This window comes from Empidonax traillii, unplaced genomic scaffold (genome assembly GCF_003031625.1).
Source record: "Empidonax traillii isolate 1590-97213 ecotype Southwest subspecies unplaced genomic scaffold, ASM303162v1 scaffold25:size3598162, whole genome shotgun sequence".
Taxonomy (NCBI): Eukaryota; Metazoa; Chordata; class Aves; order Passeriformes; family Tyrannidae; genus Empidonax; species Empidonax traillii.
In genome coordinates, this window is record NW_020955218.1 from 455430 (window position 1) to 482562 (window position 27133).

The following is a 27133-nucleotide window of genomic DNA, read 5'->3' on the forward strand; positions in this document are numbered from 1 at the left end:
TGGAAAAAAAATAGACATCACTTTCCCCTTTGAAAATAAAGCTGGATTTATAACATATCAACATAGATATGAAATCCTCTGAAGTTCCATTCACTTTTTATTTCCCATCTCTGGAATTAGATAGTGTAGGACAGTGCTGAGACGCTAGTTATGGTATCAAAGAATGTTCCTTCATATTCTGCTGCCCTTATCCTATGGTGAATCAAGCTCGGTGCTCTGGACTGAATGTCAGGGAAGTTTTCTGTGCTTCTCTCCTGCATGGCCAAACATGCCTGATGTACAGTGGGGCTTTTTAACTTTTGCTTTCATCTTGTTAACTGTGAGCCTAGAAGGTCTTGTCTCTTTTGCTGAATTGTAAAACACATGCTGATTCTTCTGAACAGGTAGCCTAGAAACCCAGTGTTTATGCCTCTTAGTTTTAAAATGTATATAATAGTATCATTTGCTCTTACCTTGAAAAAGACTGACACATCCACCAACATTCTTCTGAGCAACCAGAAAATCATCTAAATGCTTCATCCTCACCTCGGGCTCATGTTCATGTTCCCATTCCCCATCAAAAGCAGTCATGTGCAGAATACAGACTGAAACCATTGCTGCCTAAGGCCATTGTTTAGGCCAAGAATAAATCTGATCAGCTGCAGACTTTTATTTTTTCAGTGGAGCCTCTGTTTCTTCTGCTTGTTTTCCAAGAGAGACAAAAGCTCAAGCAAATGTTCACAAAGAAGCTACCAGGACAATTATGCTGTTTCTTTCAGCTTCTCATGATACTTCCATCACTCTGCTCTCTTAGGTCTGATGGTTTTGTATGTGGAGCTGCAGAGTCTTAATGCAGGGCTCTCCTTGCGCAGTGTGACTTGTCTGTGCCTGGTTCCCTAGGCTTTCAGTGGAAATGCATTGCATCCTGGGGTTTAGGCTTCATGAAAATAGTCATCTGACAGAGCTTACCTTTTTTTTTTTTTTTTTTTTTTTTTTTTTAGATGCAAAGCAAAGTGAAAGAAATTATCATTTGGTGCTCAAGTCAGTCACTCAGGCTTACAATGCCAGCTTGGGTGTTTTAGTGTATCCTTTATTGCATCCAGTTGCCTTTATGGTAAGGTCCCAGTCTTGTGCTATGCTCTCATGTCTGAGGGATAGTCACAGTTTAGGCATAGCTGGATTTTCAGCTTGGTGAAGTCTGGGGCAGTATTTATCTGTGGAACTGCTGAAGAAGCTGCCTACTGGTGTAGCGCTCTGCATGGCCCAGTTAACCTTGTTAACTAGCTCAGAGCGAGTACTTTGGGAACATGGTGAAGTGAGGCTGGGTATGTCTGCAGAACGCTGTTTGGCTGTGGGTCTCCACCCTGAGATCTCCTCAATCTGGGGGCACTGGAGGAAGCCCATTAAACCTGGCCCTTTGGTTGCTGCAGCGCTTGCTGTCACCTCACCTGGGTGTCCCTGTCCTAGCGCCTTCCCTTCTCCTGATCTACCCTACCTGGAGCTCTTTTAAGGGATTTCAGCCTAACCTTTTGCTCATCTCTGCCTGTCTCTTTCAAGTGCCTTTGAAGAGGGAAGATCTCCTCTCCTCCTTCCCCACTGCCCCTCTGCCCCAGCTCCTTCTCCTTCCTGCTTGGGAGTAAACAGTAGATGTTACATGTATTAACACTGCACTCTAACACAATGCTCCTGGGCGTGCTCTGTGTGCAAGTCCCTGGCAGCCGTAAATTAATTAAAAGTAGACAGAAACCCTAGGAAAAAAGCAAGTTCCCTTCCCCCTTCCCCCCTGCCCCTCTTTTCCTTTCTCTCTCTGTGGGTAAATAGCTAATTCCTTTGTTCCTTGCTGCACTATTTCATTTCTGCCATCATTGTCCTCATTGTTCTCTGAAACAGGAGGGGTCTGGGCCAGGAGCAGCCAAGGTCTTGGCTAATGACGGGAAGTCTTTAAAGTTTGCGCTGCATTTCATCTTCTCTGTGGGAGTTTTAGGACGCATCCAGTGTTTGATCCCCACCGTGCAACTTTGCTTCTAGTTAATTAACAGATCCCCATTACACTCTCTCATCTGCAAGCACATGGGAGGCCTATCAGGAGGTAATTCAAGGCCAATCTGAGTGATGGCAGAAATTAGAGAAAACGGTTGTTTTAGGGTTCTAACATTCAGAAATAAAGCTCTCCCTTTGCAGAGGTGCCCTGTAAATTTGGGCTTGTTCTGTTGTATCATTTTTATTTTTTAAGTGATGTCCTCTGCAGTCAGATCTGTTTTGGGGGTTGGTGTTTTTTTTGAAGAAGAGTAGATGAGAAAGCAGTTTATTTGTCTTGCTGCTGCTTTGCTGTGCTGGCAGCCTGCATGGTGTATGGTTTTGAGGGCCAGTTGAAACGAAACCGCAGTGTTATTAGCACGATGTTTTCACCTTCCTTTCATTCCCAGCTTCCCCATTCCCACCAAGCCTATTATACAGGTTACAAGTATCTTATGGCAAGTTTTTTAGTGTGGAGTAAAACCACCACAGGCCTCCCAGCTGCAGAGTTTTGTCAGGCTTTCAGCTAAATACTCCATCTCTCAGGAGTGCAACCTTCTGTCGACTTTGAATGTTTAGAGTTGTCTGATATTTCCCCCCTTCTTTCCTCTTCCCCACCCTATGAGCAATGACCCCCTTTAACTAACGAATTAGGAACTGCTCCTGTAGTTGCAATTCTCAGTTCAGCACTTGGCAATGAGAACCAAACCAGGGCTATTTAGTGCAGCGTTAAATGGCCCACCACATTAGCCCCCTGGCATGAGAAGCTATTAGGTTGTTTTACTGTTGTTAAAGTTACATTTGTTAGGGAGAGTTGGTGCTCCAACAGAAACTTGGTAATGTGGAAAGAGGCAGACAGCCCAGTGTCTTGTGGCTGTCCTGTGTGTGGCTACAAGAGACCAAAGTTTCTCCCTCTCTCCATGAGGTTATTACAGAGGAAAGTTTTTAGCTTTGCGATCGAGTAATCTCGATTGACTGTGTAATGCTGTGGCAGGGAGAAATCAAACCATGAGCTCTTGCTTACCTGTTCCTCCATCAGCTCCCAGCAGAGCTGTGGCAAGGAGGAGTATCCTGGCAGGGAGCCTCTGGCGCTTTGGAAGCTCCAGGTAGGATGACACTGTGCAGGCTGTATCCTCAGCATGGCAGGCTGCTGCTGGTACCCTCACCTGGTTCTCTGGGCTCCTCAGCAGATCTCAAAGGAAGAGAAAGGTGTGGGGTTGCTCTCAGACTGCAGGTGTTGGGCTGATGGGAGGACCTGTGAACAACTGTGGCTGCAGAGCGTTTCCCTGGAGGACCCTCTAGCCTGTGCACTGCAACACAGCGTAGCCTGAGAAATGGGTCCCTCTTAGAAATGTTCCAGACCTCCCTCAAAACAGGCTCTTGCAGATGAAGGATTCACCATTTTCTGGTCTGAGTGAAAAAGGAGTGTTATTTTGATCCCTTCACCAGGGCTGTCTGGAAGACTGTGAACCCAGTTCCTGTAGCTGGAAAGGACACTTATCCCTCATGGAGGTGGGATTCATCCCTGGCCATGAACGTGCAAGTATAGAAAATGAACTAGAAAGTATAAGCACCTTTGGTTCAGTACAGTGTGCTTGACTGTCCAGTGCTTGGTCTTGGTCTTTGTCTAAACACAGTATGTATTGTCTGCTTATTTAAAGAATCCGCTGTCTTAAATTCTGAATGAATATCAACTAAAATCTTTAAAAATTATGCATCTGCATGCATAAATAATGCCACGTCTTACAGCAACATGCACAGAGGAAAGTAAAAAACAGGAAGGGCATCAAAGGGCATGATTTAACGTTTGAGCCTCAAATACTAGTTTCAGTCTTGACAGGGTCAGCAGAGCCTTCAGTGTTCCTGATTTCCTTCTAGCTAGCTGAAGGCTTCATGGACAAGAGGTGAAGGAGTGACATCCTTTTGCTCCACTCATCCATGTCCCACGCAGCCCATTGTAGATGCAGGATTTTGCTTGGCCTGCCGGAGTGATGTCTTTTTTTCTTCTTGTTCTTCTTAAATTGCAGGGATTTGCATCCTCTCTTCCCGCAGCAGCAATACCTCTCCCGTTGCCGGATACAAAGATATTTTAAAGCACTGCCTGATTCTGCGTGGTGGGAGGGGGAGTGGATGCACTGATGCGAAGTGTAGCCGCTTTATTTGATTTAGGCCTAATGAAATGGGCAGCACGTTCACAGTCAAGGCGCCCTGTTGCTGACGTGACTGGGGTAGACAGGGTCCTCAGCTGCTAGGCAGGGATGCTTGGATGTGCCACGGGGTTTCAGAGAGAATCCCCCTGCAAAAGGAAGCGTGTGCCAGTATTGTAGAGTGCTTGTGCCAGCCAGCTTGCAGGGTTGATTTGGCATTTGGCGTATTGGTAGCGGCTGCCAGTGTGTGTGTGGTGGAAGAGAAGGGAATAGACAAGAAAAACACAGGGGTTTAAAATAAAAATGTAAAATTATTTGCTTTGTGCCATATGGACTTCAATATTTTGACAAAACGAAGGCCAAAATTAATCATGCCAGGTTAGAGTTTTAGTTCAAAAACATATGTATAACTGTCCCCCTGAGTGTGTGTTTGAGTTACCATTTTCATACAGGAAAACCTTAACCTTTTCAGTTTCTTGTTCTCTGCTCCACTACCAATTGCTCCACCCAAATGAATTTTCCTATTGTGTGAAACTTTAAAACAGTTTTGCTTTTTTTATGGTAGGTTTGTAGTTAAATGTCAAAAGTTTTGTTGATTTCCTTTTTAAAATTATGTTTGGAGGAGTTTATTTTATTTTTCTTTTCGTGGAACTAAGTGGAGTTTAGCAAAAGCTGTCTTGTGTCCAGACTGGACTCTTTGGTCAAAAAGAAAGGGAGGAAAGGTGAGAGGATGAAGAAGTAATAACCAGGACTGCTAGTAATAGTTGGAGAGTCATTAAATGAAAAGTGGGAGTCTATCATGCCATTCCTGCTTGTCCTGGCTGTGATGCTGTCCCCACTGCACCTGTAGCAGGAGTTTTCAAATCTGGGATTCAAGTTTAGAAATATGGAATGTGGCCAGTTTGTGGATTTTAATTTATAAAGGAACCATTCTGAATGTCTACAGCAATACGACCTCTCGCACAAGTAAACTACAGAATTTTTCACTATAATTTTCTCATCAAGCACCCAGCATCTTGATGTACCCGAGCATATTATTCAGACTTGCCCTGTATTAGGTCATTTTTGGACAGGCTTGGCTGTGCATTGAATATTGTTCTGCACTAGTTCCTGTTGTGGCACTTTGCTTCACCACTAAAAATGCCATATGGAGTTTAGCTTAATCCACTTCAAAAGCCAAGCCAAACCATACAAAGGCACTCCTGAAAAGGAATAAGGATGAGTGTGGAGTGAAGCTGTTCTGTATTAGTTTTTCAGGGCTGGTTTGTTCCATACACAAGTCCACAGGATGATAGCAAATCTTGAAAGATCCAGTTTTTATGGAGTTCAGGTGTGATTGAATTGGGTATTTTTCTTCATCCCGCTATAGAGATACGAGATGGATATGAAATTTAAATATAGATCTCTATCTTTTTAAAGTTTGGAAATGTTCAGAGGCAGGATTTAGGCAATCTTTAATTCATGTGAATGTAAGCAATACTATGACTATCTGAGGACAGTAAATATATCTCTATCTGTGATTGATCTCAAGATCAGCCTATCTATTATCATAAAGCCCCTCCTTTGAGAGTGGGAGGAGGTGGGTGGAAATTTGAAAGAACAAATTTAAGGGACTGGTTTCCTTTCACTTTTAAACCCAAATAGTGAGAGAGGCATAAAAGAGCCCCGGTTTGGATGATAACGAAACATTGCTTTGAAGTCCTAACTGAATTGCATTTCTTGTTCTCTGCTGTCGCCTGTAAGACTCAAAAAAAAAAAAAAAATTGGACAAGCAATGATTAGTATATAATAATGTATGTTCAAATAGCTTATGGTATTATGAAAACAAAAATTCAAAAGGCCAATATACTGACAGTTAAAATCTGTCTAAGGGGCAATAGGGGGGAACCTTCACAAAAACAATATGCTGATTGCATGCAGCTACCCTGCCGAGTCAAATCTTAAATAAATTATACATACATAGCTGTACTGGAGCTGAGAAATGAAGCAGTGTAAAACGTTCCTGGTTCTGTGCTTTAGGCAAAGCCTGTATCCACTCTGTGTCCTTAATGCATCAGACGTTTGCTCGGTTGGGTTGGGTACCCTGCCACAGTAACTGGGCACTGCCGGGACTTCAGAGGCCAGTGGAAAAATCCAGCTTTGTGCTAGATCAGATGTAGAGAGAAGTGTGGGTGATAAACAATCTCTCTCGAATCTTTTATGAGGAATCCCTTTCAATTGCAGCACACCACCCCCCTCTCCCCCCGCCCCGTGTCCCCTCCACCCACTTGTAAGAAATCCTGATGAAGTACTGAAATCTTGCATATTTGGGTAGAGTTTTTTTACCACAGAAACATATTTATGCATCCAAAATTTCGGTTTCTAAGCAGCAGAATTTCTTCAGAAATTTGGGTCAAATCTGATAAGTAATTTCAGCCAAAATAAAGATGAAAATAAAATTCTGAACGTCTAAATGATTCATTTCAATACATATGAGACAAAGTATTTTGATTTCTTGGGATTTCCAAGGAGGCTCATTAACTGTACAGCCTAGTGATGAGGACTGTGATGCTCACAGCCACATAGGAGATCTATGTTCTTATCCTCATTCTTCCTAAATTGAAGAAAGGTCTTGGATGAAATTTTTCCTCGTCTCACATTCCATTCTTAGTCCGTCTACACATACAATCATGTGTTCTTGGAGGGAGAAATAAAACAATTCTTCAGGTGTGTGAGCAGGCCATTCCATGTGAAAGCAGGTAACTGGGGTCCACTCCTTATTCCAGGGAATATGTAAGTGCCTGTGCAGAGCTTCAGTAGAAAAGACTGATAGTGAGACCCTGATGTATCCCTGCTTAGGGTAGATATTAGGATATGGTGGGCATGCAGATACTCGTCCCAAATCATCATTAGTTTAAGTTCAGGTCCTCCTGGTCTTAGTGAAGACTTGAATCCCTAAGGCACAATAGTAAGGAGGGTTTGGCAGCAGCATCTTATTCACAGGATCTAAACTTCTGGCAACACCTTCTTTTGCTCATTAAAAGTATCTTTAATCCACAGTTACTTGTACAATTCCCCTTTCAACAGTGGAAACTCAGGTTTGGACCTAAGCTAGCAGAAATAACTCAGAATGAGTTTAATGAACGTTAACAGACTTTGCTCAGGTTTTGTGAGTTTCTTAGGATCAGCTCACACTTCCTAAACATCAACTAAATCCATGTTAAACAAATGAACAAAGAAAATTTTACGTGCTACTTAGGAGGTAATCCAGTTTTGGTCTTTGGCTAACAGAATCAATCAAATTAGTAACTGTAAACCTAGCATAAGGGGATGATAAAGCATGCTGTTGCTCTAAGTGTACTGTCATTAAATTCTTGCTGTTCTACCAGAATCCCTTTCCAAAGTTTCACGGTTAAATCACAGTGAATAAGAGCAAAATTTGGCCCTCACTTTTGGCATTGTGCTTGCTACCTTTTTATCAGTTTTGGTAGAATAGATGCCATTTGAACTTATGTTAAAAAGTATATTTCAGTGGTACTTGGCCACAAACAGAGGCTAATGTGTCCAGCTTTCAGATGGCCTATTACCATTCAAATAGTCTGTAGATAAATTATATTAAAAGAAAGGAAAAAAAAAAAAAGACGTTTCAGCTTCTGACTCATTCTAAATGGAGACTTAGCTCTCAGTAATCAAAATTGCTTTGGTTGTGCATAGCAGCATTAAAAGCCTTGTCCACTAATTGAGTGAAGCGGCTCCAGTGAAGCAGCCTTGCCCCCTCATTATGTGATCTTGCAAGTGCTGTTTGTCATCGTCGCTTGCTGGTCTCAATCTAACTGTACTGCTGGTGCAAATTAATGGTAATTCCTTATGACAGGCTGTGTCCTTCCAGTGAAACTACAGTATGGATCTTGTACCACCCCCACCTTTCTCTCCTCCCCACACCTACCAGATCCTGATTTTCCACCTCAAGTATCACCCCTGACTTAGTCTTCCGGCTCCTCCTAACTGACTGGTGTGGCAGGGTGTGTTGTGGCTTAGCTGATGGGTAGCACCCTGTGCTCTTCTGCTGACACATTGTGGAGAGACATGTGTCAAACAAAAGGCAGCATTTTCTGGCAGCTCAGGCAGTCTTGGTGCTGATGGAGGACTCTGCATCAGGAGAAATCTGTGCATGCACACGGATGTCATCATCCCCCACCTTCTGCAGCTGAAGAACTCTACAACAGCAGCCTCCAGCAAGCAGGAGAGATCAGTGGGTAACACTTTAAAAGTCAGTTAGCTAATATATATATAAGTTCTGGTGTGTGACTGCTGTATTTTTCCACACATTGGGTTTTATTAATTTATTAAATTTTTGCTTCCATCCTGACTTTGAGGAATGGCCTTAAGAAAGTAAGTCTTAGTTGGGAGCTCAGAACTCAAGAAATCCATGCCTTGCTCTTCCTCAGGTTTGTCACTTTACAACAGATGCTTATGCTTCCTTTGATAATAATCACTACTTCTCATCTTTTGGTTATGCTGTCCTTTTAAATTACAAACTGTGTTGTGAGGGCTATCTGTAGCTTTGTGTGTATAGAGTTTCCTGCAAGGGAGCCCTGATTTCAGCTGGGGCTTCTGTCCCAGATTCTCAGCTGGTGGAAGTTGGCTGAGGGCCACCGAGGTCATAAGTTTATGTGAAAGGTCTGTGGCATGTCAGTGTTATTTGCATTGCTGGAGAGCAGGATCTTTAGCCAGTGAGATCTTAGCCCCCATCTTAAAGAACTGATGTCCAGTTCTCAAGGACATGAAGATTTTTTTTTCTCACTTTGGGTATTTTAATTTAAAATGAACAATTAATGAACAATTTTTACCCTAAAATTGGACAATTTTTTTTTTTTTTAAATCAGCTTAGTGACAAAATATTTGTACTTCTGGTGGGGGAAATTTAAATTATTTTCTGAAGGTAGAGTTTTTTAATAAATTTTTCACTTAAAAATCAACTTCCTAACTTGTCAATTTAAAAAAAATATGCTGTAGGGAGGAAGCAAGAAAAGAAGGGAAATTCAGATCAAGCCTTAGATTTTTTATATATATATATATTTTTTTTTTTAAGTAGTTCAGAGGAATACAGAACTTACTAAAATGAAGGTTATGGCTCCAGGTCTATCCTAACTATTGGTAGGCACTTTTCTGAGTTCACTAGATTTTGAACATTGTCAAATGAGCCTGTCTTTGTAGCCAGCACAGAGACATGCTTTTCAGCAAAAGTGTTTCAGCCCCCATTAAGGTTTTACGACTTGTAGGGCAGTCTGTCCATCCCAGCTGGAGGGATCCTGGGCAGACTGTGTTCTTAACCTCTGTAGTTGAGTTTAAGTTGGGTTAGTCATCGCTTGCCAACAGGTCATTGACTCTGGAATTCATTTTTTTTATTGATGCTAAAAGGTCCACAAGATGATCTATTATCATTGAAATATAATGTAGACCCGTCTACAATGCTATTCATCAGCAATGAGGTTAATGCCATTACCCTCATTCCACAGATGAGAAACCTGAAGCAAGGGAAATGACTTGGCAGAGGTCAGCCAGGAAAGACATGTCTCCACTCGCACCCCACCCTCCCCCCAATCCCATGGTATTTATTAGGAGAGAACAAAAGCAAGGTTTCTCTCTAAGTCCCAGAGTCATGTTTTTGTAAGTTGGACTTTCAGCTAAATCAGTTCTTTCCCCCATGGATTTGAAGCTTGGAGATGTGATTTCTAAACAGTTCAGTCAAGTAAATAATCTTCTGCAGGAGTTTGTGTATAAAATGTTATCGTACATTCTTGCTAATTGCATGATTTTGGGTGTTTTGAAGTAACTCATGACAACATCACTTCCAGAATCTACAGCATCCTAAAATGTCTTTAACGGCTGTGTGGACTTTTTCATTCACAAGACCAAGGGTAAATATTCTGGAGGCTGTGTCCCTGTGGATGTACCATAGAAGAGGAGGCCAGAACTTCTGACCACAGAGAGGAAAGGTCAGTTGCCTCCTTCATATCCCACACTGCATCCAATTGACAGGACCAACTGAGTTACCTGCTTTAGTGTAAGCTCTGAGATGTCTGTGCTACGTTAAAATAACACCTGAGACTTACAGTGTATGTGTAACTGTTGGTACAGCCAAAATGACTCTTGCAGATGCTCCAGGATCAGTGCTAGATGCACAGATAAATGCTCTCTCAAATGATTGGGGCAAACAAAATAAATCTTAAATTTTCCTTCTTCAGAAAGGATAGGATTGTCAAGGTATTTAACTCTGGCAAGATCTTATCACATCTCCATTGAAAGCACCAAGAGAAGTCCTAACTGATTTCAATACTGCAGGATCACACTCCAGGTGTTGTGGGGCATTTGCTTATTCAATGTGAAGAACTTTGGTTTCTTTGAACTGGGGAAAAATATCTTTAATTTAGATTATATATAATCATTTTTTATTAGAGCTTAAACTTGGTTAAGTATAATCAGGTAGCTATTGTATAATTTAAATGGCCAGTGATTGTTATTTGATAATAACAACTTACATTTATATAGTGCTGTATATCCCAAAGGGATCCCAGAGGACTTTAAAGACTCAACAATAAAATACACAACAAAGTAAACATTAATTACAATTACAGCATTAGTAGGAAATATGAGGATATTAAAAATCTGGCGGTCTGTGGCTTGCTTCTGCTCTCATTTGAATTCATTAGCCAAGCTCACCCAGAGTGCAAATAGATTATTAGTCATTCTGCCATATCTGATTTAAGAAATTTTCTGTATGAGTATTGTAGTGAGAGCAGAGGAGAGTAGAAAAGAGTGTAAATGGCCTTCTGGAGCTTCACTCATTCCAGTTTCTTAGGTGGAGTGTTATTTTTGAAGTCTGTTGAGCTACTTGAATTAATCCCTCTCTTGTTTGGGGGGTTGTTGTAGTGTTATGCTCTATGAGGCTGGTTCCTTGTTATATGGGAGGAGGCTAAACAGGTTATCTTTCAAATGCCACGTGCCTACAACATCAGATTGGGATGTCATATAATGCTTTGTATAACCAGTTCTTTTCCTGCATACTGTTGAAGTAATTTTGTGATTTTCTGTGTTAACACCTCACTGAGATGAGCAGAGTGGTTTATGCCTTTCGAGCTGCTCTTCCAGGCTTGTGTAAGTTCAAGTTCGAATTTCTTCACCAAAAGTGTTGTCAGGCACTGGAACAGGCCTTTTCCAACCGAAATGATTCTGTGATTCCAAGTGTCTAGCTTTTTGCTTTCTCTCTTTAAATGCATATTGTCAATACTGAAGAAAAGGTGAAAGCTTGAGGGATGTTAAGTAATGTCTTCTACTGTGGCATCTTAGAGAAGACTACTCTGAAACCACATGTGGGAACTGGGAAACCTCCTGCAGCTGGCACTTCACGGGCAAGCTGCAGGAAGACAGGCCCTGCCTTGTAGAGGGCTTGAACAACATAAAAACAAGAATTGCAGAATTATTTGGAAGGGGAATCGCAGAAGGGATAGGACTACTTTCAGAGTAAATTCTTGCTGATCTCAAAAAATAGAGCCAGGAAGACAGATGCTATTTTTGTGGATGGGTAATATAAGTGACTTGCTTTGTGTTATTTCTTTTCTAATGTGTAATAAATTCCTGCCTAAGTCTGATAAATATCCAGGACGCGCTGAAATCCTCTTGAATTAGGAAGGTTTTCAACTATTGACACATGAAGATAAAGATATGTTGCTATTAAAAATAAATTTAGGTTTCCAGTTTGTGAAAATATTACTTTTCCCTGCCTTTTGGCCACAATGTATGAAAACACTGTACTTCAAATAATTCAGTCTTAAAACCATAGTTCTTTCTCAGTCTCAGAGCTTTTCTTTAGTTTCTGTTTTAACACTCATCATCATTGTGTGAAACTTGTTTGCAGATACTGTCTTGTTTTTCAGATTTGTAATGAAGCATGAGGGATTTTTACATTTTGTGGCAAAAGTTTTGCATGGGTCCTTACTGTAAAGCTTTCATAATGTCTTTAAATTGTTTATTTTTGGGAGATGGAAGCAGAGGAAATGGTGATCTACAGACAAACTTTCTGCTCCATTTCCTCCATGCAGCAGATGATAACTCTCAAGTACTAACATGGCTACACCCAAGACACTGAGCTCTAATTTTTGATCCTGCATGTACCAGTGGCCTATTTACTAATCTGCAATCTCCAATAAATTTGTTGTAATACAGCTGAGAGCCTGATCTTTGATAAAGTCGAGCAAACATGCTCAAATAAATGTCCAGGTGGACTTCCTGAAATTGCTTTAAACAGTGTTTTGGATCATACCTCTCTTATCCCTTTACAACCAAGCACTGGGAATCAAAAACACATGCAGCTCCTAGGGGAGTGCTGTGAAAATGTTGTTTCTTTCTGAAACTGAATTTAAGAATAGGTTCACTAATAATAATAATATAATGGTACTTTTGATCATTAGACCTTGGAATAGGATTCAAGTCTTTTCACTCATGCACAAACTGGTACAAGAACACCAAGTTGGGCAGTGTCTTGAGTGTCATGCTATGCTTGACACAACCCTGTTATAAATGCACATAAACACAAATTCACCTTACCTATGGGAAGGTGAAGCTTTCTGCCTACTGTTCCACAGCTTCGTAGGAAAACTTCCTTTTGTTCTGGTTAAACTTGTGTTATATTTTGAAAAGTCTGGATAGATCCTATTGGACAACAATCCAGCCAAGGACATCATCTTATCTGAAAGGAAATGAATATTTCCTCTTAAAGAGACTTCAATTTTTTAGAAGACATTCCTTAAAATAAAAGAACTTCATATCTGCCTTTTTTTTTTTAATGGTCTCATTATTAGTTGAAATTTAAGGACTGAACTCGTAATTACTAATCAAGGTCTACCTGTGGGAGCAGGAACTAGATAGAACCTTGTTTCACTTATTTAAACATAAATCTCTACAATTTGAGATTAAATAGATTTCCCCAGGTTACTAGTAATAGCCTTTTCTATGCCTTTAGGCCATCTACTCAAAAGTGGAAAAAATGTGTGTGTACGTGGGTGACAGAGATGTCACAAAAATAAGACTGGCTTTGTTTTTTGGTATCATTAAAAATGGGTGGACTTTATGGACTAAACATGGAAATTAAAGGCAGGCTGGCTGCAATAATTCTTTGTGTGTAATATGCAATATGTGTAATAAAACAAGGTATGTTCCAGTCATTTGAAATCCCAGTGGTAAGGACTTAGGTAAAATGTCATACTTGCAGTGATTTTTTTAGAGGGAAACAAGAAAATGTAAGAAAGGTTAACTCAAGTCGGAGCTTTAATTTTCTTTTAAGGTTTGTGGGTTTAGAACAGAGGCAGAGAGTGTACATGACATAAGGAATGGCAATGCATTAGTGAAAGTAGGTGTCTAAAAGAAACTAGTCTGTGTTTGTGGGAGCATGAAACTGTTGAAAAGAAACTGCGACTTTCACACTGTCACATACAAACCTCACGATGAGCCTGGCAATGAAGCGTAGAGAAAGACTGTTGTTTCTCCAAGAAAAATAGTGCATGCAAAAAAAGGGAAAAAAAAGCATAAATGGCTCTGGATTTAGTTTTTGTAGTGTTTGGTATCAATCTGTAAGACCAAAAGGAGAGAGAATCTAAATAAACACATGAAAGTCCTGGGATTTTATTATGAAAACCTTTTTCAAAATGCTTTTACAAAACACCTTTAAAATGTTGAAGGAATCTGTTAGAACTAATCTCAAGAGTGGGAAATAAATGGGAATTATTATTACTGCAAATTCTGTAAAGCATTTCCTTTGTATGTTTATAGCACGCAGAAATTATAAATAATAGCTGATTAGTAATCTAGTGTCAGAGCTCTGTTTTCTCCTCATATTGGATAAATCTCCTACTGATGGATCAAACATTTAATCAATCTACTAATGTGGCCTTCAGCACTATAGTATCTGAGTGCCTCCCAGTGTTGGAACGCTCAATAATGCTTGGTTTTTCTCCAGTTACTCTGTGCTCCTTAATTTGATTTTGTTCTTAGTTACACTGATGTAAATCTAAAACTACTTCATTGATTTGGATGGAGGAAGCCAGCATTTATGAGCCGTAAGAGCAGAATCTGTCCTTCCTCTTGCAGTTCCCCAGCTATTCTTAAGTTGTGCTACTAATAATATTTATTAAAGTTACTAATCTGCTCTAGTATACTAATAATACTAATTTATTCTCCCTGTTCCTGCTGCATCTTTTTTATTCCTCTGCCACGTTGGGTATGTTCCAAAGTCCACTGAAATGGCTGTCAGCCTCACTATTGATTTCAGCTGACTGTGGTTCAGTTTCCTACTTGCCCCTCTGTCCTTTTTTCCCCTCTGCAGATCCTGAAAGTTCCTGTGTGAGTTTGTGCTTATCCGAGTAGAGGCTTCTAGTTTATTAAAGTTACATGTATTCCTACAGTTTTGTGAATAAGCACCGTGCTTATCCCCGTATTTTCCTTAATACAAATTGCTGCTCTCAGTTTAGGGTTTTTTTTGAATGGGAACCCCCTCACTCTGCCACAGGTCTTGATCTCAGGTTCAGCATCTCATACTTTAGGGAGGCTTTTGCTATGAGCTTGACCTGAGTTCTGTAAAAAAATCAATGGAGAAACCCCACTTATTTCCTTGAGATTTTCCCTCAGGAGAGTTGTAGTGAAGATGACAAAGCTTCTGAATGAGATAGTTGGGGCTCTTCCTTTGACTTTTATTTTTCCTTTCTTTTCTTTCCCCTTGCTGCCTTTAGTGTTGGAAGCAGAAGAAAAGAAAAAGGAGTTGAGAATTGAAGCTGGGAGACTTGGCAGGTAAGAGGTGTGTTTTCTTACTTGCCAGGAAGGCATTTCTGGAGGTGCTGATGTGAATTGGCAGCGAGTTGGTTCAGCTCTGGGGGACGAGGCTGGCCCAAGACCTGGCACAGTCAAGTTGAGTTCCTTGTACCTTCACAGCCTTTTGGGGCAACTGCAAGCAAATGCTTTGCTTTTCTGGTTCCTCACCTGTGACAGGGGCAGAACTGCTCCTCTGCTGCAGGAGAGTGGCTTGAGGAGAAATGGAATAAAGGCTGGGAAATAATGATCTGGTATAAGAGGCGGTACCACATGTGAGCTACGTGGACAAAGTTGCTCAGTTCAAGGGTGACAGCTGTGCTGTGTGGACACCTGGGCTGGTGTTTGCCTTATTTCAGGAGATGTTTTACTAAGGTACTTGCGTGATATCTGTAATTTCACTGTGTTTTCTTCTTTGAGGACTTGTTTCATTACTTTACTCTCATTTCCTTTTCTACGTGGTTTTAAATGGGGTGAAGGAGGAATACAGTGTAAGCAAAATGCAACACTTGCTTTCATATAAAAACTGTGCTGAAAGCACAGCGACAACACTGGAAAGCCAAGCACTCATCACTGGAGAACTGCAGTTTGCAAAGACAAACCTAAGGGTTTACTTGAGGCACATTTGAGGACAAAAGGCTATTCTTGGGAACAAAAGGCACAGCCAGGCTGCCAGATTTCAAACCTTCCTCCAAAGCTTGAGGCACCAGAGTGTTTTTCAGTTGAGAAGCTCGAAGGATTTTAAGTGTAATATTCCATAACCTTGTTCTTAGAAGAAGCTGTACCATTTCCAAAACACTCAGCCTGAGGCAGTCATGCATCATAGATAAATCAGCCGAAATGGCAAAATATTGGCGGGGTATGAACAACTGCAGGTAGTTGTTTAATCGCTCATGTCAAGTAATCTTAATAACAGGTGTAGCTACTGATCCAGTCAATTATATAAATTGTTCTGCAGTCTTTCCTGGATTCTTACTGAGGCAGAGCTATTGATACAGAAGATGTGCCTGAGTGAGACTGCAGTACTTGGCCCTATAACTGTTTTAAAAGACAGAGCTTACTCAAACAGGGAGGGACGGATGTATTTCTGCTTCTCTGCGTTTTCTCTGTGGCATGCTGTAGCAAGAATCCTTGATTTTCCTCCCCCCCTCCTATAAAATCGTGAGAATACATTTGGATTTTAATATTCAGAGATCCAGAAGATGTAAATAGCACTAAAATAAGTATTGCCCTATTTGAAATTCCCTGCTGGGTCCACCTGTCGTGCTTTGTCTGACGTTGGAATAATAAGCTCTGTGGGGCAGCGGATGCCTCTCTCCCTCATCTGCACAGCCCTTCCCATAGCAGCCTTGTGCTGCTTTTTGGAGGGGGCTTCTAGCAACACATCACATGGAAAAATAAATACCAAACCCCTGTGACTGAGAGTTTGCAGGCACATGGAACAAGCGTGACACAAACTCAGAGATCAAAAGAAGTTTGATAAGAGAAAAAATAATTTTCTAATCTGAAATATTCTTATAGCTTTAGTTGCAAAACTTTTCGTCTGAGAATGAAATATTTGTGTTTTCAGTGTGTGTCACTAATAGACCTCCAACAACCTGTACATGTACATGATTAGGGAAATGTTTGGTCTGGAAGAATTTATCTTCTGGGTTTGGATGTTTGGTTTGTTATTTTTGATTGTGGTTTGTTGTTCTACGGTTTTGTTTTGTTTGTTTGGTTTTTTTTCCACTTGCTAGTGCTTCCCTGGTTTCCTGAAATTTTAAAAACCATACATTGGCATCTGTTTTTTTGCTATGAAGTTACATCATCTCCAAGCAAACCAGTGTAAGGCATCAGGGTGTCTCCCTATGTGTGCTGGGTCATATGTTTAGTATTAAAGCTCAGTTTCTGTGCTTTCTCATAACAGTTTAGTTGTCTGCTAGGAACTGGTAGTTAAAGCATGTCAGACTGGAGATAATTCTTCAGGCTCAGCCTCTGTTTCCACTGCCTTTGATCAGGATACATTAAACTTTCAAATATTATTTATAAATTATTTTTTCACATGTTGCTTTTGATTTTCATAGATGTGCTCTTCCACACAATAGTGAATGATTTCTTATTATAGTTCCTTAGCATATAAACATTGTTGCTGTGAACTCTGATCAAATTTGAACTGTAAGTGCAAGTAAGAATAGAAAGACATGGTTCCCACTACAAAGAGTTTGCAGTTAAAGTGGTAAAAAGTGACATGGAAAAGTGGGGAAGGCAACTGTCAAATGCAGCATGTTCATGTATATACAAATGCACTTACAGAGAGATATACCCTCATTTATCCCTGCAGTTTAATTTAACATTGTAGTAAAAAAAAGTTACAGTAGAAAGATCAATGTATAAAAAAATTTGAACCATGTGGCAGAACTTGTCTTCCTGATAAAAATGAAAAGCAGCCAGAGGAAAGAGGAGGAATGTTGGTATTTTTTTATGGATAAGTTGTCTTAAAGTCATTAAAAGTAAATTATTCAACCTTTTTCCAAATAAAGCATGTTTTTTTTTTTTTATGACTTCTCCCTCTATTTAATTTTGATGAGAAAGAGTTGAGTATCAGTAGAGTTGCAGAAACTTCTTCCACACAGATGTGGTAAAGCTTGTTAAATCTCTGTGGCCTGCAACTTGTACACCCATTGTAGGCTGCAGAGTGTAGCTCTATGAAATAAGGAAAAGGAGTTTGAGGTTGTATGCTTGCCTCAGATTTTACTTCTGGTTGGTAAATAATATGAAAGTTCTTGGGCAAATTCTCATTATAATCCCATGTTCTGTTGCAGCTATGGTTTTGGTCAACCTGACAATTTGAGTCTGTCTGTGTGGCAACGATGGGAAGTGGGTTGGGACAAATTGCTGTTACTGTATTACTTCCCCTCCAAAAAGGTCTCAAAAGGAAACCAACTGCTAAATTGGTAATCTGCAAGCTCACAATATTTGCATGCATTTCTGAGTCATCCTGAACTTTGAGATCTGAATCTTTTATTTGGTTGGATGGCTTTAGTTTTCGGTTGTTTTTGCTGGTTTTGTAGAAATCCATGATTAAGGCTTGTTTACAAGAGCGGCTTGTGAGTGGGTACCTCTGTTGGATTGATCATTAGACCCACCAGGTATAAAGAGCATCATATTTATATCAAAGGAGCAAGTCCAAATCATAATATGGTGCTTTATTGGAGCATTCATATGTGAGTGTGCTTACTGTTATGTCGTGGAGAATTTCAACTGCAAGAACTGTCACCTAAGAGGGAACTGGGATGATTTTATAGTGTGGGAAAGACTTGGCATAAGGTTTTTGCTTGTCCCTTCATTTTGCACCCAGCAGTTGCTCAGGTGACTGAGAATCAGTGGATGACTGTTCCCAGACAATGGAAGTTAAAATTATGCACATTCACTACTGATATATCATATATCCATGGAAATGGGACCAAACAGGAAACAATAACTAAAGAAGCTGAGTGCATCAGAAAACATGTATGAAATGTCCTTTCATGTTCCTGTTCTGACAAGCAGAAACTATTGGTTTGTGTCTCTCTTTAAGAAAAAAATAAATCAGTGCAACCAAGACTAGATTCTTTAAAGTAATCTAACGTGGGTTTGGGGCTCATATTAGGTAGGATGGTGATCTCTTACCTAAATATCATGAGCAGTGAAAATCACGTGGCTCCAACAAACAGCAGACTGACCAAATGTGACCTCTTCCTAAAAGCAGTGTTGTTAGGGCAGCTCAGACCACACTGGCAGTGAGAAGGTGGCACTGGAGTCTCAGAGAAATGTTGTAAACCTAGAAGCGCTTTGGCTCAATCTGCTTGGGATTTGAAGTTATAATCCAGTGGTTTATATGCTTGTTTCTGACTTCCTCTGTGAGCAAATTTTATATGTGCATAGCTGGATTTTTTCACTTCCTTTGTTTAGGTCAGAATGCTGCTGGTCACTTTTTCTCTGGTAATGATTTTACTCTTTAGAAACACTTTTTCCAGGCAAAAAACTTCACTTCAGCAATTAAAAAGCCAATTTGCCCCCAGAGATGTGAAGAAGTGATTCCTCTGCCTTATTCCTATGAACAAGTTTGGAGTTTATATATATGTGTCCTGCACATGGGTACACTTTGTGTTAGGTGCATGGTTTTTTTTCTGAAAAGTGAACAGTGGGAGTAAGGGAATCAGTAGGTTAGATCAGTAGGATCTGATTAGCTCTCGTGTAGCTTGGCCAGCTGGAGGGCAGGGTTTCTGAAAAGCTTTGTTTTTCTTTGGCTTTGAGACTGTGTGTGGGTGTTCACTTCTTGTTCACTTTTTCTGAAAGGGGAAATGCTTTTTATTTAGGAAAAAAAAAAAAAGTAGTTGAACTTTATCTGTATGTCCTGCTCTCAATGTATGTTTAATAATGTTGCTTTCCACTAGGAAATGTTGGTCCCGCTACCCTGGAAGCAGTGTGCATCTGGGCTGTTTTCTTAGTTGATTAGTAAGTCTCTTTCTGAAGGTGCTGTGTATGCCTCAGGACCTGTGAAAATCAGCTAGTGAACCTTTTCATGGTTTTCTTTAAGCATCATTTAAAAGTTAGTTAATGTTCTGGCAAATGTCAGCTCTGTGGAGCTGTTAAGCTACTCTAAAATACATGGCCAATGCAGTGGACAAATCCTGCTGTCTCTTCTTGGCCAATATCGTGATAATTTTCAACACTCTGGAAAGTTTTTGTTTCCTTTTTTGCTTCTAATAAGACACCTGTTCAACAAAGGAAAGAGACCGCTTCATTTAAGCAGGTTTGTGGTGTTTGCTTGTGTCAAAAAATCATAGCTTTTAATTTCTAGAGTTTTAGTCCCTTTAATGACAAAGATGTTAAACAGATGACTTTAACCTGTGAAATAAGTAAGCATACATAATGTGAATAAGTAAGCATACATAAACATAGAATGAATTAATCAAGCAAATAAACTTGCTTTTAATGTAAGGATGTGAGAAGGTAGACGTGCATGTTTTTCACATGAAAGGCTTGGTGGTGATGGAAAGGAGAGACCAAACTGAGCTGGACCCCCTATTCGCACAGGGAGGTATGAGCTGAGCCCAGGGCTTGTAGCTGCAGCCATGGATGAAGTGGGGGGGGGTGTTTGCTCCACAGCTTCTCCCAGAGGAGCCTACACTTTGTGGATCGAAGTGCATTTTGACTGTGACTCTGAGAGTTAAAATCTACAAGAGAGTTATTTGGATGACTTGCTGGTTACCTGCCACATAAACTCAGCACTAAGTAGCTTGGAGTTGTTATACAGTTTCCTGATATGGCACAGGAAATTATTTCCAAGCTTGAGCAGGAAATAGAATGGAGAAATATTGAGCAAGAACTTACTAAATAATTTCATTTTGGGAAGCTTGAAATCAAGTGAAACATCGGTAAAAGAATTTCAGATTTGATGGTGGTTGCTGCTGCTGTTGTAAGCACAATTACAAGCCTTCCAGTTTTGACCCAACATCCTGAAATGCTGTTGCCAGTTATCGTGAGGAAGGCCAAGTGTTGCTACATACCCAAATGCACAGCAGAGTTCTGGCTCTTCAGAATCTGGACCAACTCCCAATATTAGGAACAGGAGTCAAGCAGCCATCCCTTCTCCTGTGCTAACACACACCCCGCCATTAACAGTCTGAAGGCAATTTTATTAAAATACCTAACCCTGCTGAGCTGGTCTCAGAAGATAAATAAGTGTTGTAGAAAAGAAGCTTTTGTTTAAAAGTAATTATTTAAACTATGCATTACAGGTAATTTTCCTTTACCAGTAAAGAAAATGCTATCAGAATTTCAATAATAGCTTTGTGTTACTTATCTAGATAACATGATATTGTCATTTCCAGGAGCTTAAAATGCTGTTTTATTTTCATTTGTGTCAAATATAAGGTAAATGAGATCTGAATATATATTTTTGAAAAACCACGGGTTTTGTATAATTTCCTGAGAGCAGCATTTTGTTTTCCAAGCTTTTATAGTAAAAATAACAATCTAATGATAGTTTCCTAAAGTGTGGACTTAAAACAGTAGGGTGAGGAGCATCTTATTTTCTGTTTTGTGTAAACGCTGCATTTCACAATTGACAGAAAACAGAACTCTTTTGAAGAGGTTTGTCAATAAAAGCATAAAACTGTGGAAACTTTTTATAATGTGTATGCAGATGCAGCCAAACACTAAGTGCTTCAACCCATACATAGCTTAGCAAAAGCAGAGGTGTTATTTTTTTACCCAAGAGTTTTTTCACTTTCAAAATTACATGAAAAGCTTAGCCTCTGTGTTTCCTTCTCTCAGCATTATTTATACAGTGCAAACCTCTCTAACAATCACAAAATAGTTTATTATGAGGAAGATGAAGCAACTAAGGGAGGAAAGTAATTTTTTTTTAATTATTCTTGAAGAAGTAACGTCTCTGTCTCAGGTCTTTAACTGAAAGTACAGGCTTTTTGTTTCAATGAAAACTCTTTCATTTTTATTATTATTAATATTCCTGTGATGGATATTTTGACATTTTATATTCCAGTATGGACAAGGGAAGGGCTGCTGCTTTGAGAGCTGACAGACTGAAGCCCCAGTTGTGCATCAGAGCCTGTGTGGGGCTCTCCCCTGTGAAGCTTGGCTGCAGCCTTATTTTGTAGCTGAGAGCCCCATGGTGTGTTTTGGCTGCAAGAAGCTAAAACAGGAAAGATGCCAAATGCATTAAGACCATTTCAACCCAAATTTAGGCCTAGGTTCTGCCTAATCCCTAACCTAGAGGGTTTTTACTGGGTGTTTCTAGGCCTTTAGAAATGTCTAGCCAATTGAAAGTGGAGGCCCAGGGATTAGGTGGGTTTTTAGATCATTTACATCTGGCCGTGGTCTGTCTGCACTGGAGTTTCCAATTACCCAAAATGGAGAAAATAGCATTTCCCTTCCTTCAGAGAAGATTTGTGAGGATCAATGTGTTTGAGATTGTGACAGTAGGATATATCTGTAACCTACATAGGTAATAGATCAACTTAAATACTTTTATTAAAAGTGGGCACAATAATTCATTGCTCCGTCACAGGAATATTGTGACGCTTAGTGTTTGTGATCTATGTGAAAGAGGTTGGGATCTTTTGATTAAAAAGTGATATTGCTATAACTGTGTGAATTATGAGTACGCCTACTCACGCGCTGAATTTACTTCCTGACCTTCCCAGGGTTGGAGTTTTAATCTCCATCTAGCCAAAATTGTTGTCCCCCCTCCAGAAAGTTTAGCCTATTTCAAGCTGGTAAGACCCCTGCTCGACTTGCTCCCCTTTCTGCTGCTTGAGAAGGAGGATGGTGCTGGGGCACAGGGCAGGACAGGCAGCTGATGGCAGGCAGGGAATTGCCACCTGAGAGCCCAGCTGATAGCAAGGTACCACCACGACTTGGAGCTGGCAGGCAGAAATCAAAATGCCACCCCTTGGCTGCAGAAAGAGCTAAAGATTTGTCTCCAGCAAGTGACAGGCGCCAAGGTACTGTCGCCCACTTTCTAATTTTAGCAGGAAGGCTGGCAGGGATCTTACCTAGACAGACAAGCGTTGTTTCTGCCCAGGCCGATCTGCTGCCGTGGGTCCTGTTCCAAATTGCTCGGCTTGGTGCCTCCCTGGCTTTTGGAAGGTGGTGTGCCGGTGGGAGGGAGAGGGGAAACCCCTACCCTTTTCTCGGAAGGCTTGTGAAACTTCTGAGCCTGCCTCAAGGCAGTAAAACTCATACCTTGTACCAGCTGTCTGAAAAGAAGTGTTTGTAGGAATGTTATTACTAATGCAGTGATTGATTTGCAAAGCCTGTTGGAAGTGCCTGTGACAGTACAGGAGGTCCCACGCACATGAGGAGCTCCTGCCTGTGCTTTTACCTGGTGCTCTGGGTGTGGTTCCAGTGCAGTAGCAGAAGTGGTTACAGGAGTCCACCAAAGTGTGAAGAGAGCGGGTCTTTCCCCCTACAAAGTGACTGGGGTTTATGTGATCATTACACAGCATTTTCTGTCAAATTGCTCTGATTTTTGAATTTTGGTTTTGGAAATAAGTGTCTAGAGAAAGGTAGGAAGGAGTCTGAAATAGTTTTCTGTCTCCCCCTTTCCTAGATATACAAGTCACCTTCACAGCTTAGCGACTGTGCTCTGTGATACATCCACCTCTCCACCTCTTGCAGAGTGGTGTGATATTCTTGGCATCACTGTACAAACTTCTGCAGTAGGGAGCTGGTTGGCAACTTCCAGGATAGGCTTTGCTGGCACACTGACTTGCCATTTCAGTGGTCTTGGAGCCCTTTAGGGGAAGGTAAGTGTGATTCAGTGTGCCTATTTTGCCCTTGGAGAAGTCAAGGCATGAGAGAAACTGCAGCAAGTTTCAGCAGCACCAAAGCGTGAGGCTTCTCAGAATCCCCTTCTGGCTTGTGGTCTGGTGATGCACTTACCCACACCTTCAGCTGGAGGCTGCTGGAAGAAGGGGGCAACCCTGGTCTGCCAGCCTTCTGCCCACACACTCCTACAGCTCCCTCTTGTCTGGCACTGACCCCTTCTGCCCCACTGCAAGCCCAACCAGAAAGGTAACCTGGCAGAACAGTGACTTTAGGAAACTGTGAAGCATGTGCTGCTTTAGCTCACTCAACAGGTTCCTTGTCAACTCAGACAAATGGCAACAAGGAACTTTTTCTGTAGCCTTAGACAGCAAACGTGATCTGTCAGGCTTTGAAAATATCTGTAAGGACACTCCAGCTAATAGTGTAGCTGTGCTTTTCAAATAGCCCGTATTCAGGTATAATCTGAAATTGAAGAGAGCCTATTGGCATATATTACCATCATACTATTAATAGCAGTTTTTATTAATGTGTTTTTCATTCTTGTAATAATGACATGACCAGTATTTAGCTATTCTGGTCTTTATGTAAATAATATTTAGGACTATCCTTTTGTCAAATATGGTTGGAACTGGGCAATACAGAAGAGTTGATATTTATCACATCTTTCAAAGATCATTTTCACCATCTCCACTAAAAGCTATACTTGCTCCAAGCACATCTTGCGTGATGGAGGATAAGTTCTGCCATTTTGAGAGGGGTAGTTTTTATTTATAATTGTGAATGTGTTTAGCCACATGAGGCTGTCAATCAGTGAGACGAAAGCCCAGTAGGATTATTTCTGTAAGTGGCCAATTTCCCCCACCCTTTCACTCCAAATCAAGGACAGATGAAAGGTCATGATTAAAACAGTGATTTTGTCCTAAATTGTAAGTAACAGTTTGCAACTGTTTTTTTTTACCAAGATGTCAAAACTGTACTTTATCTTGGGGAAAGTGGGGAGGAAGAAAATTATAAGTTCTTGAAAATGTTGGCCATTTTCCAAATGGTTGTGTTGAAATTTATTTTAATTATTGTACTTGTGTCGGTTCCTAGCAGGGGTAAAAGGAGGGGAAATAATTCAGTACAGTATTATGCAGCTATGGATTAAACAATTAATGGTGAACCTCTGTATCCTATTAGTATATTTGAATTCATTATTTCAACAAATTTTTTTTTTATGAGCCAGTGACTAGTGGATTGAACCATTTATTTTGTAGTCAAAACGTAAGAGAAGAATAATTGTCTTGCTGGAGTGCATCTTTATGTATATGAATCCATCCAAGGAATACACTTGAGACAGTCAAATAATGCAGAATGTCATAAGTTCTTTTGTCCCAAGAGTTTGGCTTTCTTATATGCAGACAAGGAACTTGCTGTCTGGGAGGGTTTTGGAGGCTGTCTGGTGATCACTGCAACAGCCACCATCACTAAAGCTGTGAAGGACTTTGGTGTAATCAGCATTTCCCTGGGAAATATCTCAGTTGGCAACGTATGTCGTGTTCTTCTCTTGAATATGTGCTGACCACTCACGAGTCAGGAATAACACTTCTTTACTGGTCATGGCATGTAGATAACCACTAAAGTAAATACTTCTGTGAGTGATCTTGGGGCTCAGTTTTGTGTATGTAAGGCCTATTAACAGCGGCCAACTAAGATGATGTTCTCAGGACGTACCCAGGGCAAACCATCTAAGCATGTGAGGATGTCACTGGTGTCTCTTTTTGCAGTTCACATTAGCAGTATGCCAAGACCCTCATGATACCCTTATGGAATTTGGGCCAGATATATCTTCATAAGTACTATTTATGTTAAATATTTTCTTCTCAAATCAGACATGAAACCAAGATGCTGTCTTTGTGTTGTTTGGTAGCACATTTAACTTGATAAAGAAGGTAAAATGGGTAATATTCTAATCTAAATAGCTTCTGGTTTTCCATTTAATGCCTTTTTTGTGATGATGGGATTCCCTTTTTGCCTTGAAGGGCCCTGTGCCTTTGTAATGCCTGATAAAATGTGTCATCTTCCACCACCAGAAGGGATGTGTAAGTGGATACTTACTCAGTCACTGATGATGTGAGTGGTACGAGTCATACTGGGTGATTTCAGCCATCTTTGCACACAGTTAATCATCATATTTGATAATGCACAGAGCCCTTGCATCAGGTAGAGTTGACTTTTTAAAGAATGGATGCTGAAGTGAGTAATTTCTGAGTTTATTTTACAACTGCTAAAGTTGTCTCAAAAAAAATTCCTGTGCTTAATGTGTCTGTAGTTTTTATGATTGTTTTTTGCCATTTCTTTCCATTCATCTGTGCTAAGCTACTGTGAGGTAAAAATTTAAGTGAAGAGCTTCCCTTTTTTAATTTTATTTTATTTTTTTCATGTGAGCAGATGACAGTGGTGCCACCCTCCTTTACAGACTTTTAGGTCAGCTAAGATAATCAACTATTGTTTTTAGTTGTGGTTTGGCTTTTTTTTTCCTGGGATTGTTTGGTTTTTTTTCAAAGTATGCAAATACTTCTTTGGTAGTCAAATTCAATTATAGGTAGGATGCTGAAGCCACCTCTGAAGTGCTCGTGGTGTTGGTGGAACTGACAGTATATTCTGCTGCATACTGTTCTTTTACTTCCTGCATCTGGGTGAGTCACATAAATATCTAGTGCCAAACTGTAGGACTTTAGAGTGTAGCATGAGATAGCTGTTCTCAGGATCTCTCCAAAACATCAAGAGTGTGGATGTTGCATAGATGTGTTGCTGTGAGCTGTTTATCATTGGGTGCATTGCTGGGAAGGAGGGGTAGGAGCAGAGGTGTTGCCCAGGCTGGTTATGAAGATGATTTTCTTCTCCTACTTCGGTATCCTGGGTTCACTAAAAACAAAGTGTTTCTTGGCTCAAGTCTTTTAAACTGGATTTATTAGTCAACCTCTTTACAAATGGAAGAATGAAATTAGGAGGGAAAGTAGAAGGTTTAGGTGCCAATTGAGACGAGTATTTCAGGGGTCCTAATCTTCCACTGTACACAGATAGTACAAGCTAAAGGTCAGCAACATGATGTGAAGAAAACCAAGTGACTATGGTGTTGGGAACACTTGCAGAGTGTGCCTGTATGAAAAATATAAACAGTAGACCATTTAAAGGGATGAAAAGAAAAAAAAAAGAGAGACAAATTTTTACATGCACAACCCTTTCCTTCCCTTTTGCTACAGGAGAGGTAAAAAAAAAGATTATTTGTTTCAGAACCTTTTCTGGGACTCTGTGAAATGATTAATAGACAAGGTGTGCTGTATACAGGAGGTTTTACTGGCTGCCTTGCCAATGAATTAGGGCCCTATTCTACAAAAAAAATAATAATGTTAGCACTTCCTTTGCAGCCATCCTAGGGCTTCCGTGGTGCGGAAGTCAAATGTAAATTCTGGCTGAATTGGACCCTTATGGAGGCAGTGTTCAAACAGCCCGTGAGGAGAAGAGAAACCATTCAGGTTGGGGGCCTCTGCGTGCTTCAGAGTCCTTCCATCATTGCTCTAACTCTGTGAAAGCAAACTAATAAAACTTCCTATTGACTTGCACTTGTGTGTGCTTTGAGTGGTTATTTACAGTCTACCATCAGCAGATTAAAAATCAATTAAAATCCATAGAGGCAGTCAAAGTTACATACTCCTCTTTGCCAGTAAAGATTTTTTTTCAAAGATTTTACATTAATACTTGCTGCTTGGTATTACTGAAGATAATGAATCAGATTTAGGCAAAGTCTCTGCGTCTTTGACTCTACAGATCTGTGCGTCTTTAACTTTACA

The 27133-nt window shown here is 40.4% G+C and overlaps 1 protein-coding gene across 2 annotated transcripts in view; it reads left to right on the plus strand.

Annotated features, from left to right (window-relative positions):
- SOX5 (SRY-box 5) overlaps positions 1-27133 on the plus strand; it is a 640352-nt gene that overhangs the window by 173178 nt on the left and 440041 nt on the right. For both annotated transcript variants that reach the window (XM_027905265.1, XM_027905273.1), the window contains exon 3: positions 14906-14963. The gene's annotated coding sequence lies outside the window, so the exon portion shown is untranslated. The remainder of the gene's footprint in view (positions 1-14905; positions 14964-27133) is intronic.